Source organism: Dipodomys ordii, unplaced genomic scaffold (genome assembly GCF_000151885.1).
Source record: "Dipodomys ordii isolate 6190 unplaced genomic scaffold, Dord_2.0 Scaffold140, whole genome shotgun sequence".
Classification (NCBI taxonomy): domain Eukaryota; kingdom Metazoa; phylum Chordata; class Mammalia; order Rodentia; family Heteromyidae; genus Dipodomys; species Dipodomys ordii.
This window is the reverse complement of record NW_012267356.1, coordinates 3446641-3458964: the sequence shown is the minus strand read 5'-3', so window position 1 is coordinate 3458964 and position 12324 is coordinate 3446641. Positions and strand designations below refer to the sequence as shown.

Below are 12324 nucleotides of genomic sequence, written 5' to 3'. Positions count from 1 at the left end.
CATAATTGGATATTTCTCAGATAGGTACCATCTTTGAAAGATAATAAAATACTGATATCATGACTGGCTTCTGGCTTCCTGCCTCAAATATATACATTAGGAGAAAATCAATGACATGTAAACATGTTAACTAAAGTTGTTTTATAGAAAATTATGGGATAGTGCCGGGCGCTGGTGGCTCACGCCTGTAATCCTAGCTACTCAGGAGGCTGAGATCTGAGGATCATGGTTCAAAGCCAGCCCGGGCAGGAAAGACTGTGAGACTCCTATCTCCAATAACCACCAGAAAAAACCGGAAGTGGCACTGTAGCTCAAGTGGTAGAGTGCTCGCCTTGAGCTGAAGAGCTGAGGGACAGCGCCCAGGCCCAGAGTTCAAGCCCCACGACCGACCAAAAAAAAAAGAAAAGAAAAGAAAATTATGAGATAAACTCATAAACTACTCTTGTGAACCACAATATCCATGTATAAAGAACAATTGAAAAGAAACAGGGACTGATGGAAATATTTCAAATTGCTGTTGTATGTATAGACCACTGCTCCTAGGAGTCCAAGGTTAGGATATTATAGAGATATTTATTTAAAAATGCTAAATACATGTATTGGTTTAAAAAATTGGAAAAATTTATATTGAGTTCTAAATGAAGTTTGATTACAAATAACCCACTGGAATAAATTATTTGTATATTTAGAGGTGACCTAGATGAAATATGATCCAAATACGCATGTGTAAACTAGCAGTTAAAATACAAAGTTGCCAGACACTGGTGACTCACTCCTGTAATCCTAACTACTCAGAAGTTGAGAGCTGAGGGTCTCAGTTCATTGCCAGCCAGGGCAGGAGAGTCTGTGAGACTCTTATATCTAACTACCAGCAAAAAGCCAGAAGTGGAGCTGTGGCTGAAGTGGTAGGGAGTTAGCCTCGGGCAAAAAAACTCAGGGACAGTTCCCACAGACACACAGACACAAACACCACACACACACACACACACACACACACACACACACACACACACACACGGCAAATAACGTTAATATATGTCAAATGTGATGGAATATACACTGTACAGCTTTGGTTGTTTTTGTTTTTTGGTGGGTCGTGGGGCTTGAACTCTGGGCCTGGGCGCTGTCCCTGAGCTCTTCAGCTCAAGGCTAGCACTCTACTACTTGGGCCACAGCGCCACTTCATCTGGTGGTTTATTGGAGATAAGAGTCTCATAGACTTTCCTGCCCTGGCTGGCTTAGAACTGAGATCCTCAGATCTCAGCCTCCTGAGTTGCTAGGATTGCAGGCATGAACCACCAGCACTCAGCCACTTCACAAGTTTTTAACAGGTCAATCATTGTGGACAGAGCTTTAATGTCTCTCAGATAGAAAGGATGTAAGTGGGGGAAAAAAGAGAAGGGAACAATATATTGACCATATTCTTAAGTATAAGATGATTAAACATTATAGCTGAAGCAAAAATTTGAGTGATACATTAGAGACAAATAAAAATAACTGTAAGGAAGGATCAGTTATAGAATGCTTGGGAGGTTAGGCCCAGGAATCTAAGTTCTGGGAGCTATTCCAAGTTATAAAATGACACAATGAAAGGGGGATAAGAATATTAATCAACTGACAGCCTCTATGACAAATGAGTCATGACCTTTGAGGTTTAAATTTTTAATATATTTTCTTTGCAGTGAGTCCATATCTTGCAGCTATTCCCATCCAGACGAGATTATCTTCCAACCCTATTCTACAATTAATTTATTCCAATTCCACAATTCATTGATAGCTTTAAGAGGCACCTCCTCTATAACAGAAACTGTACTATATATTAGTATCACAAAGAATAAGGAACCCAGATCTTGTTGTTACCAAACTAGGTGGGGAAGGCTCCAGAATGTCTGTCATGGTGGAGTGTTACTATGTGAACTTGACAATTCTGTACCTATAAAGGAGGGATAGTCTATAATGTCAAGTAGATCAGGTTGGTTCAGTCTCATCTTTAGTGATTTTCTGGCTGCTTGATCTATCAGTTACCAGCCAGGGTGAATTAAGTCTCCCATTTTTAAAAGTAATTTTTTTTTACTTTAACTGCAGTGCTTTCTCAAAATGATCCTCGCAGTTTACAGTCCTGGCATCTTCTGGTCCAGGTAAGCAGTCTCAGTTGTGACTCTGCATTCATCTCTTTAGGGCTAAATTACAAGGCTGGGCGTCTGCCCTGCTAAGTTAGGTCTCTAATGGATCCCCCAAAGTAACCAAGTTCATTTTTCACTTTTCCTTACTGCAATGACAGGTCCCAGCTATTTCATCCTGTTTCCCAACTAGAATACAAAGAATGCATTCTCCACATCAAGGCTGGGAATCCGGTACCTGAAACCTCAGTGCTAACACTTAGTGATGATAAAAACTGCTTTGGGTTAAGCAGTTGCAATTAAATCTCCTAACTGATTAAGTCTGCAGCAGCCTACGGCTTTCTCCAAGGTCCAGCCAGTTTCTGCATTGGTCAGACTGGCAAATTAAATAAGAGTTCACACAGGTACTAGTATCCTTGCATCTTTGTTAGTTCATTGTGGCATAAATCCCTTTATTGCCTGGAATAAGAAAATGTCTCTGGCTTCTACTTAGTCTTGGAAGAGGTGAAAGGCATAGCTTCAGAAGTGTCTTTTTGGTCTTCTCAACCATAATAGCTTTTACTTCAGAGATAAAGGACTTAATGTGTATGTGTGTGTGGGGGGGTGACTTCAACTTTCAACTTCCAAATATATCAAGGAGACATCTGTGGGAACACTAGGTCCACTATGATAGGGACCTTAGCCATAGTGTCCCACAAAGGGGAATGTCAACTCATAGTCTATATTTAACCATCCTCTTTTCCCTAGCAGATAGTCATTTGTGTACACAGCCAAAGGTCTCTTTCTTGGAAGAAAGGAGACCCTGTCATGATATATATTTGGAATGGTGCTCTAGCCTTTATGAGGGCTAATTTACATGTCCCTAAAGTCCAGGAGCAGCTGCAAACACATCATCTCCAAGACATTTATCCAGATGTCCTGTCTGTTTTCAGGATCCCTAGTCATGTTTATTTGGGCCCTGCCCTTCACAAACCTACCTGAGCTCAAACATGCACCTGCCTCTAGAGTTCTGCCATTCTCCACAGTGAGGGCTTCAGCATCCACTGTTCTGCCCCCTCTGCTACTGAGGGCTTCCTGAGGCTCCCAGAAATACTTTCTGGTTTACAGTATTATTTGCTTAATAGTTGTCAATTCTTCATCATCCTCATGCAAGTGCCAACAGGATTTGGCAGTAAACCCACATTTTCCAAATGCCTGCCCCTATGACTTATTCTACAGTATGCCTTCATCCAAGGACATTTCCTAAGGTCACCATCACCAATGAAGTCTTTAGCAACTGAACTTCCAACCTGAGCCGGGTCCATTCATTTTATATCTATCAATTAGGACAGATTCTCTGCCTGCCACAGTTAGTGAGTTCCTCTCTAAGTTCATGTTTTCTTGGATTACTTTTAGTACAGTATCTTTTGCCTGGGCTTCTAAGGAATAGATACCAAAGCAGGGTGAAATGTACAAGGATTATCAGGGGGAAAAAGGGGAGCAGAAAGTGGCTGGCAGAGGCTGCACAGCAATGCAAGTCTAGAAGGTTGAAAGCAGGAGTGTTCTAAGGCCAGTAAATAGTCTAGGAATGGTTTGACAAAGCTTTCAGAGAACCCTGAGAAATATTTGAGTCTCATGTGTGCTAGGAACAAGTCTGCCTGGTCAGCTATAGAACAGATGCTAATTATTTACCACAGCTAAGATATGGAACCAACCCAGATGCCCCTCAGTAGATGAATGGATCAAGAAAATGTGGTATATATACACAATGGAATTCTATGCCTCCATCAGAAAGAATGACATTGCCCCATTTGTTAGGAAATGGAAAAACTTGGAAAAAATTATATTAAGTGAAGTAAGCCAGGCCCAAAAAACATAGGTGCCATGGTTTCCCTTATTTGCAATAACTAGTATATGACTGAGACAAGCAGAAAAGGTCAGTTAAGTTGATGTTAGGGAAATGAACCCTAAGATATGTATTCAAATGTTTTTTTTCTTCCATGCAATTGTTTCTAACACATTTATAAGATGATTTCTTTGTTGCTTTGTATGTCCCTCCCTCATGGTATAACCCCTGCTTTCACTGTATTTGATGTTGGCATAATTTGTGGAGGGGAAGGGAAAAAACAAATCGTTTAAATAGGGATACAGGTGGACCCATTGCAACAATGAGACGTACAAGTCGTTATATCAAAAACGAACTTTACAACTTTGGTGGGGGGGTAGGAGGTCTGGGTGAGGGGTGGGAGGAGGAGGGGATGGGAAGGGGAAACAAAGGAGAATGTTACAATGCTTGATAAGAAATGTATTCATTATCTTGCCCATGTAATTGTAACCCCTCTGTACAGTATTTTCACAATTAAAAAAAAAAAAAGAACAGATGCTAAGAGAACAGCCCCTGCAAAGCATAGCTTTGATGACTTTTAAACCCTAGCACCTGCATTCCTCAGGCAACAAGTCTGTGGAAGTCTGTGAGGTGTTAGGTATCTGGGCCACCATACTGTCTTAAGGTGTTTCAGTTTTTTAACTGAAGAATCCTCTAATCTGTCTATAGGGTTTAATACCAGCTGGGTTTTTCTAGAACTAGGGCAGAGGAAGAACGCTGAGAGCTCCATTATTCAGGCTTCATATGTTCATAAGTGTCCCACTCTCATCATTTTCTACACCTAAAGATCTATGTTCCAGAGCTATGGCAGTTTTATTTCTCCTAATAAAGAAAAGTATCTCCCGTTACATGGGGTCCAGTGATCAATTACTCACCTTTCTTACCCTACCTCTTTCCTTACTCATTGACACAAAGAAAGAAAGGAAGAGGGAAGGAAGGAAAGAGGGAGAAATAATCTATAAGAAAAAAATCATCTATTGATGTCTTACAAGAGAAAAACCCAATAATAGCTCCCAGACAATACTTTACAATAAGCAAGTAGGATGACAAAAGAAAGCAGCATTTGCATGCTTAAATACAAAGTGCCCCCTTGTGGCCAACCCTGTTATTCGCTTTATGGGACAGTTTCTCTATGAGAAATTGTACCCTCTCAGAACTGACGACTCTTACTTTGGAGAGAACACAAATTCAAAGCTATGGGGGCCTACATCAAAACAAAGTCAAATAAACTTCTATAAAAAAAGAACAAACCCCTAACTAGTAGATTAAAATAAATAATAAAAAATAGGGAAAAGGTAATACATCAGAGATTTAAAGAACTGTGCAAAAAATTAATATTGATAAACCCCTAGCTAACTTGATAAAAAGGAGAAAAGGCACTCAATAAGTTTAGAGATTCAAGAGAGAATATCACAATAGATACCAAAATTATCCAAAGAATTATGAGGGAATACTTTGAAAATCTGTACTCAAATAAGTTGAAAACTCTAAGAGATGAGTAAATTTCTAGATGAGCTACCAAAACTGAACTCTGTTTAAACCACATAAATAGAGCTATAACAAGCAATGAGATTAAAGCAGTAATAGTCTCCCAACAAAGAAAATTCCAAGGCCAGATTAATCCATTGACAAAGTCTACCAGACTTTCAAAGAACCAATACCAATACCTGTAAACTCTTCCATAAAATAGAAAAAAAGAGGAACAGTATCAAACTTATTTCATGAAGCAAGTATTACACTCATTCTAAAAACATACAGAGATGCAGCAACAAGGAATTATAGACTAATCTTATAGGTAAATATTGATGCAAATAAGTTAACTTCTTGCAAACAGAATTCAACAACACATTTTAAAAAATGCACTCAGATCAAGTTGGTTTCATCCTAGGAACACAAGAACGGGGGTTAAACATACACAAATTAATAAATATAATGTATCATATAAACAGAACTAAGAACAAAGGTCACATGATCATTTCAATGAAGAAAATACCTGGGACAAAACTAACATCCTTTTCCAAAGAAATGGGATACACACAGACAAAACTACACTCATCATTTCATAACACCCCTCCTGACTCTTACATAGTCTAGTTTATTGTCATCTGTAAGGTCATTTAAACTGGGGACCCTCAGTCACCCTTAAATCTCCTCCCAGGATCATTCATATATCTGTGTGTATGTGTGTGTGTGTGTGTGTGTGTGTGTGTGTGTGTGTGTGTGTGTGTGTGTGTGTGTGTGTGTGTGTCCTTTCTGCCCCATCTACATATAATGCTAGCCAAGAGGAATTAAAACTGCTCACATTTTAAATAGTTTGCCTTCTCTTACTTAGACTATGAGCTAACTGGTGTCCCTGTCTCAAATCTCACCCATACATGGAAATCCTTTATCTATTTGAGAGTTGGGATTGTTTTAAAACTATATAAGTGGAATGTCAGTGGGTTGTGCCTGTAATTCTAGCTACTCAGGATTACTACTGAATCTGAGAATACTGGTTCAAGAATAAACTTAGGCAGGAAAATCTATAAGGCTCTTATCTCTAATTAACCACCAAAAAGCTGGAAATGGGGCTGTGGCCCAAAGTGGTGGAGTACCAGTCTTGAGGATAAAAGTTACAGGACAGTGCCCAGGCCGTGAGTTCAAGTCCCTGTATTGGCACAAAATAAAGCTATATAAAATACTTCAATAGCTTCCATCACATATAAAAAATGCTCACATTATCTAGTAAGAATTCAGACCCTTTATAATCTGACTGAGGATCACAGTTCAAAGCCAGCACAGGCAAAATAATAGTCCATGAGATTCTATCTCCAATTAACCAGCAAAAAATGTAGACTGGAGTTATGGAGGGTGGTCAGCTGTGAGCTTTAGAAAAAGCTGAGTGAGAGCACAAGCCTTGAGTTCAACCCCAATATTAGCACCAAAATCAAGCCAAACAAAACCTTAAATGTTCAATAATAGAGAAAATTTAAAATTCAATGCAGTGGACTATAATACAGCCTTTTAGAATGACAGAACTAAACAACTCAGCAGTTGATTTCATTACACTGATTAGCATACGATCTAAAACTGTTATCCATAAGGTTATAATTATATAAAAGTGACAACAACTTGCCAGGCACTGGTGGCTTATACCTATCATTCTAGTTACCCAGGAGGCTGAGATCTGAGAACTATGGTTTGAATCCAGCCAAGGCAGGAAAGTCCATGAGCTTCTCATCTCTAAAAAGCCAGAAGTGGGTCTGTGGCTCAAGTGGTTAGACCGCTAGGTTTGAGCAAAATAACTAAGAGACAGTGCCCTGGCCCTGAGTTCATGCCCTAGAAAATTAATTTTTTTAATGTCAACAACCACAAAAACTACATGTAGTCCTTTTCATTCTCTTCTTTTTTGGATGACTTATTAGATTGTCCTTTTTAATTAATATATGCCTAACATCTACTAAAATAAAGGACTGTCAGTTTTATTGAGAGTCTTTTAGTCTTTTGCCCATTTTCTGTCTTTAATTTTCCAAATGCCACTAAATATATAATCATGTTTTTGCTGGTACTGAGGTTGGACTCAAGGTCTCGTGCTTGCTAAGTGTGTGCTCTAACATTTTAGCCACTCCACCAGCACTTTTTTTGTGTTGGTTATTTTAGAGACAAGGTATCACTTTATGCCTAGGCCAGCCTGGACTATAATCCTGTTTGACCCTCCCTGGGTTGCTGGGATGACATGCATACTCCACTGTTGCCCAGTCATCAATTGAAATGGAATAACATGAACTTTCTTTTCTGATCTAGGCTGGCCTCAAACCATGATCCTCCATCTCAGCCTACTCAGTAGCTAGAATTACAGACTTCAGCCACTGTTCTGGCCTAATATATAACACTTCAAATTGAAATGTCATTCCTTTGTGTAACAAAGCTTATTATATACTTGTACCCATTCTCCTCTTCTTCCTACTTATTCTTAGTTAAAACAGTACATTTTCAGCTTGTTTTGCCCATGAGGATAGCTATATGATTCAGTTCTAAGTGTTGAGATGTAAGATTGAATTGCTGGGTACAGCTTAGAAAGTTCTTTGCAGGAGAGAAGACATGATTGCCCTTCACCTTTGCCTGTTTCTGTTCACCTACTCTTTTTGGATAAGAATGTGAAGGAAGCCAGATGCTGATGGCTCACATCTGTAACCCTAGCTACTCAGGAGGCTGAGATCTGAGGATCCCAGTTGAAAGCCAGCTCAGGCAGGAAGTCCATGAGACTCTTACCTCCAATTAACCACCAAAAGATCATTAGTGGAGTTGTGACTCAAAGTGGTAGAGTGTTAGCCTTAAGCAAAAGAGCTCAGGGACAGTGCCCAGGCTCTGAGTTCAAGCCCCATGACTGACAAAAAAAATGTGAAGGAAGTACAATGAAGCAGCCATCTTGTGGGCGATGGGTTAGAAGTCACCTACAAATAGATAGATAACTGATACAACCTGCTGAAAATTAAATGTTAGCTAATTATATCATGGAGACAGTTTTTATATACTCTATACTACCTTCAGATAAAAGTTAATCTAAAACAAAACAAAACAAAGCCGGGTGCCGGTGGCTCTCGCCTGTAATCCTGGCTTCTTAGGAGGCTGAGATCTGAGGATCTCTGTTTGAAGCCAGCCCGGGCAGGAAAGTCCGTGAGACTCTTATCTCCAATTAACCCCCAGAAAACTGGAAGTGGTGCTGTGGCTCAAGCAGTAGAATGCTCGCCTTGAGCTGAAAAGCACAGGGACAGTGCCCTAAGCCCAGAGTTCAAGCCCCACGACTGACCAAAAAACAACACAAACAAACAAACAAAAAACAAAAGTTAAAGGCTCTAAACTATCCTAATCTGTTTCCAAAGAAGGACTAGAATTCCACTCTTTCTTAAGGAAGTAACCTTTATCCAATATATTAAAATCAAGACCACCTTACCAATTAATTTAAAAATAACATTTCACATATTTTCAGATAGTATTGTAAAATATCACATATCAAAACCCAGTACCTATCCCTTTAGCAATTTTAAAGTGTGTTTGTAAAGATTATTGCTGAGGACTGAATGATGGGTATTCACAAATAGTAGGAATTCATACTCTAGTGCCCCCCAACCCAAACCACCAATTTAAGCCATATCAACTTAGAAGGAAACTTTACAGTATGTTTTTATATACCAACATATTTCAAAAATATTGCTCTCTATATCAATGACTAAGACTTAATCCAGTGTTATCCTTGTATATAGTATATCTCTTGATTAGTATTGAATTCTAGAATATCAGTATGTTCTGCTCAGTACTTGGATAGTTCTTTTGCTGATCAAATGCTGGTTAGAGCCTACTCACAAAACCACTGATGAATTTTACTGTTTTCAAAAACCTAAATACTTGCACGGGTCATCTGCCTAGAAAACAGAGAAGGCAAGTTCCATTTGTTCTGAATTTCCATTCTCTCTCTGCTGGGTCTATGGCCAGCCCACCATGATAGTCTTACTACTTCCTTTGTGTTTTACTGAAGAGAAATATAATTTTCTGTCTCTGGATCTAAACCTGTTAGAGAACACCACTTCAAGACTCTCAGAAGGGCTGGGAAGGTGGCTCAGTGGTAGAGTGCTTGCCTTGCATGCCTGAGGCCCTGGGTTCGATTCCTCAGCACCACATAAGCAAAAAGAAAAAAGCCGGAAGTGGCGCTGTGGCTCAAGTAGTAGAGTGCTAGCCTTGAGCTGAAGAGCTGAGGGACAGTGCCCAGGCGAGAGTTCAGGCCACATGACCGGACCCCCAAAAAATAAAAATAAAAAAAAAGACTCACAAGTCCTTTAAGAAAATTATTTGTCAGTTAAATGTATTGTAGAGTCTCCATCTCAGGGAGTAATTGAAAAAAAACTAACTGTTCCCTAGACAGCTGTAAAGTACTTTACCATGTCACACCCACACAGAGCTATCCATACCCAATTCTTTAGGACTGGGGCTAGGTTACCAAGGAGCAAATAGCCAAAATATTTTATATTTACAATCTGTAGGGAATACTTCATACTTCATTATTTATAGGAAATATTAAAACTAGCTTAAACTAAAAATGCTACACTTAAACTGGCTCTAAAAGTAATTTCTGAAGTGCCACAAGAGGGTAGTATTACTCTACTAAAGAAGGGGAGAACAAACTGGCTTTTCCTGTTTGAAAAAAGAAGTCATCTTTCCTGTCTTACCTAGTAACAAAAAGGTGAATACTTATGAACTGACAATGAGAGGGGTATGCAAATACTTGCATTAGTATTAGCAACATACAACATTCCTCTATATTTGTCAGTAATAAATTGCACTTACTCAAAACAACAACAACAAACACCCACAAGTGCTCTGGAGGTCCTCAGGACCTGAGAATGCAGCTTTTAACTCAGTGCTTTAGCTGCAGCTATCTGTTGTTACCGATAATGAGCAGTACAGAGTAATTCAGTGAAATGGTACAGGACTTTTAGAGGAAGAAAATATGACTCTGTGCTTATACTGTGTAGGCTTGAGCAACTCCCTTAATCTCTTCCATTTTAGTCTCATGATTAAAGAAAATAATATTAAACTCTATTCCATCAGGTTGTTATGAGGCTGAGATAAGGAAATATAAATATATACATACTGCATATAATTAATTAAAGACAGATGATCATTGTTGTCCTACAAATTAGCTGAATATTGTATTTTTACTTTTAAAAAGTACTACAAACTCCCCATGTTTCTGAGCACTTTTAAGTAAAAATTCAGCAAGAGTTCTGAGTAAAAAGCTATTTCTAAGCATACTCTGGAATGTAAATCATGCTATCGGCCTTCTCTATATTTTAAAGAGAAATTTTGAATGAATGAAAAGCCAATGAATGTGCTTTGTAAAGTATTAAACATAAAATACCTAGTCATTTCCCAGGGGTTAAAATGAACGCTCAAGACATGAGAAGATGTCACTATAGACAAACAGTCTGAGGCTCATTGTAAGGTAATGTTATGTTTACTCATATCTTACATATTTGTGTATGTGTATACATGGATGCAGGTATAATACAGAGGAACTGGCATGGAACTGTTTTAGATATGCGGAATGAGGCAAAACAGCTAGGATATGGTGACGAGAAATAGGAAAAATATATTAGAAATTAGTCAGATCCAGGAGCTGAGACTGAATTGGTAAATAAGGCTGAAAGCAATCACTCGACCAGCAAAAAATCAAATCAACTCTTCAAAATGAATAGACCTTTAGGACTTCCTTTTTAAAATGAGATACAATGCCTCTGGAGGGAGAAATAAATCTGAGAATAAAAAGACCTGGTTTGGGTTTTTATAATTTATTTTTAAATATAAATTTGTTGTTATTATTAAGGTATTACTATTTCATAAGTGATTATCATTTCATAAGGAAATGAGTACATTTCCTTTTTTAGACAATGTCACCCCTTCCTTTGCTTTCCCACAGCTTCCCCCTCCCAACCTTGTACACAAGTTTGTTTTTGTTTTAAATGTGTGACCAGAGTACCTTTAAAAGATAAAAGACCTCAACTGCTGGGTGCTGGTGGCTAACACTTGTCATTCTAGCTACTCAGGAGGCTGAAATCTGAGAACTACAGTTAAAATCCAGCGCAAGCAAGAAGGTGCATGAGACACTTGCACCGCCAATTAACAACCAGAAGAAGCTGTGAGTAGAGCAATGGCTCAAGAGGTAAAGTGCTAACCTTGAGAAAAAAAAAAAAAAAAGCTTAGGGACTCTGAGTTCAAGCTCTAGGACTGGAATGCCCACATTTAAAAAACAAGAATAAAAAAGACTACAAAGAACAGACACTCAGGTCACAGCTCTTTAGACTAAAAGACCAATTCAGACCCCTTGTCTCCATGTTGGTGACAGAATCAAAAGAGGATAATTTGAAAATTGTGAAGTACTACATATCCAGGTGACCAGTTCTAAACTGGAATCTTCTGGGCAATTTAGGAGAAATAAATACCCTTGGACAAAGATCATTCATTGTAACTTTGCCCCTCACCTTCTTTCTGATAACTTGTAAAAAGGTGCAATTGTTGTTTCTTTTTTTTACCCCTTAGACCCTTTGTAAATAAATCTCTTAACTAAACGTGCTAAATGCTGGCCTTCTGTGTTACTTTGAAATTTATTTCATTATTATTCCAAATTCCTGGGAGTCCTGGTGACTTGAAAAATTATGTGGAGTTCCCACTGCTATTGGGGAAATCCTCTTTTCCACATAATCTTCCCGGTAACACAGAAGGTATGTGAGACTGATGGTACACTGAGATTCCTTTTCTTTTGTATTTACTTCATATGTTTGTGCCTACATATAAATCCCTGTCCAG

The 12324-nt window shown here is 38.7% G+C and overlaps 1 protein-coding gene across 1 annotated transcript in view; it reads right to left on the bottom strand.

Annotated features, from left to right (window-relative positions):
- The window catches only part of LOC105997148 (coiled-coil domain-containing protein 169-like), a 34996-nt gene that overhangs the window by 17032 nt on the left and 5640 nt on the right, over positions 1-12324 (bottom strand). The gene's annotated exons all lie outside the window — the stretch shown is intronic.